This window comes from Octodon degus, unplaced genomic scaffold (assembly GCF_000260255.1).
Source record: "Octodon degus isolate 3935 unplaced genomic scaffold, OctDeg1.0 scaffold00096, whole genome shotgun sequence".
In the NCBI taxonomy this organism is placed as follows: Eukaryota; Metazoa; Chordata; class Mammalia; order Rodentia; family Octodontidae; genus Octodon; species Octodon degus.
Genome location: NW_004524672.1, coordinates 4405015 through 4407810, shown reverse-complemented (window position 1 = coordinate 4407810; position 2796 = coordinate 4405015). Strand labels below are relative to the sequence as shown.

The following is a 2796-nucleotide window of genomic DNA, read 5'->3' as shown; positions in this document are numbered from 1 at the left end:
CTGTTGTGGGAAGAAGCTCAGAGAGGCCAGATGGAAGTACTTTGGGGTTATAACCAGGACAGAGGGGTTTGTGGAGAATTCTTAAGTGGATGCCAGTCCTCATCCGGGCTTGTGGTTTGTTGGTCATCCCATGGTGAAGGAAAGAAAAGCAGAGAGAGAAAAGAAGGGAAAAAGATTTCAGCAGGTACGGTCAGTGGACACTGGGCACACCAGGTTCAGATTCTCACTCTACTCCTGACTGATTTTGTGACTTCAGGGAAGCAGTACTGGAGCCTCTTACTGTATAAAGTACTCGAGCCTACAACTGAGCTTTGTACAGTTAAGGAAATGATAGCCCAAAGCACACCTAAGAGTACTGAGGAAGTGCTGAAGGTGCAGTAAATACGAGTCATCATCATTTGTCTATCCATCACCTTTCCCTACCCTGTCCCATTTCTGGGCAGCAGACTCTGCCTTCTGGAAGGTGGTAGGGCAGAAGAGGTGGGACCACCATGGTTTACTGTGGCATCAGCCCCTCCCCTGTCCTCGGTCACTGACTCAAGGATGCACACGCAGCACACATCAAGGAAGCCTCCTCTGAATTTTCCTGCTGCAGTTCAGCTTTCCCCTCTTGGATCATTGTAATCCTGGGATGGATGTGGCCATATTTCTGTCCCCTGGGGAAGACCTAACTGTGATGGCAGAGGATGAAGCAGAACACTCAGAATGTGTGCCCTGAGGGTCCTCATCCTCCCCTCACGTCTCCAGTTCTTTGCATTTGAGGTCCTGTCCCCATTGTTCACACAGTAAAACTGCTTTTTGAATTAAGCCAGTGTCAAACTTCTGTAGCCAGTCCCCAACAGTCCTTCCTGATCAAAGGGGAAAAGGCAGGACCCAGTGAGACAGAAGATGCCTCGGGTCACCCTGGCTTTGCTTAGAAGAAGATCAGAAAGGTCAACTCAGGTGCAGGAGGAGCAATGCAAAAAGGGGTGTAGGTTGATACCTAATGTTCCATTATGCTGTTTATGGTGACAGAACACATTTTTAATTCTTTTTTTTAAAATTTATTTATTTAATTTATTTATTTTTTTTTTTTTGGTAGGACAATTTCAATAATTAACATGTTGCATACATTCTTCCTAGTGGTTAATTGCTGTACAAGATGTGGACTTGATATCCTATTTACAAACACCATTAGAACAAATTCTCTATTCATTAAGAGAATGTAACTATATATCTATCCTAACAGAAAGACCCTTTTTGGAAAAAAATTTTTCTTCTCTTGTTCTGTCTCTGTTTTGAGATAAGCTCTTATGTTGTACAAACTGGAATGAACTCCCTACGTAGTCCACACTGGACTCAAACTCAAGGCAACCCTCCTCCTTCAGTCTCCTGAATACTAGGATTACAGGTGTGTGCCACCACCCCCACGTTTGTGTTTTCTCTCCTGGTTGTTTCTTGTTACTCACGAAGGGACAGACTGGATAGTTAAAAACCTATCCACTGTTTGAAGACTCTCACGACAGAGTAACTCAGTTGTGGAACAGGAAGCATTTTGGGCTCTGCTGGGCACAAGAGCACTTCCACACTGCACGCAGGTCTGTATCATGTGTGAGCTCATGTTTAGTATCTTCTCCTTGTTACCATGGCTTCCGCCCATCACGACTATTCAGGCAGGTGGCAGACCTATGCTGGTATCTAGCATCTCTCACTTTCTGCCTTCACGGACACTTTGTTTCCACAGTGTCCCTTGTGCTACCTTCCTTGGGGCTCCAGTTTCTATCTAGATAATTGTAGGCCCTTTTTTTTTTTTTTAAGTGATAGGTCATCTCATTTTCTGTTGATTCCCATATCTGAGGCAGCTCAGACCTAGTTCACCCTCAAGGTCAACATGAATACCACAAGACACCTTTGGAAAAGGCTACCCCCTGCTATAAAATATGCAGATTCTGAACTTGGAGGGATGTGGTCAGTAGGTCAGAAGATCTGGAAGAGAGATTTCCCTGGGATCTACGTGACTCACTGCTCACCAGTGGGTCTGAGCCTGTGCAGCCAATCATGGAAGTGCTCAGGGAAGTGACATGCAGCGCCTCTCAGGCATACACCTCCATTGTAGCCGATGACTTTGGGGCCTCTGTTGGACTTTCTGTAGAAGAGGCTGTGGAAGCTAGCTTAGAACAAGGATGACAAGCAGACTCCACCACAAGAATGTTTCTACACAGAAAGCCAGCAGCAGATGCCCTGGATGATTTCTTTAATAGATTATTCCTATCAGAGCCTGCCTCAGTTCTGCCAACCTCCAAAAAGTAGCAGTTAGCTAGGCTGACTGATTATGTGGTCTTCCTTGAAAACAGACTTAGCGAGTTAAGAACCCCTTCAGAATCCTGTATGCTGACAAGAGAAATGTAAAATTTTTATTTTCAATTTACTGGATGAAGCACCTCAGCATTCCTTACAGAATGTGAACAAATGAATATATAATATAAAGTATGTTATACATATTACCCTTAAACATCACGCTGAGTAGTTGAGGCAATTCTCATTTCGTAGTATGTAACGATTTGGCACTGTCAATATTACACAGGTAGTTCACATTCCCTGGTGACTTAGGAATAAGCTCTCCTGCCCCAGCGCATGCTGTGCACTACCGCTCATGCCCAGGTGGCCAGTGGTGGTGCTGCCCCTGGAGCTGGCAGAGGACTGTCCCCATCGCAGTACCTGAACTGTTGGGTGTGTGATCCACTCTTGGGACAACAGGCTGTCCTGAGAACTGCTAAGGCAGACTACGAAAACACAGCTGTAGAACAAATGGATCTT

The 2796-nt window shown here is 45.2% G+C and overlaps 1 pseudogene; it reads left to right on the top strand.

Annotated features, from left to right (window-relative positions):
* The first annotated feature begins 1864 nt into the window (after positions 1-1864).
* Positions 1865-2388, top strand: LOC105743064 (annotated as a pseudogene).
* The last annotated feature ends 408 nt before the right edge of the window (positions 2389-2796 follow it).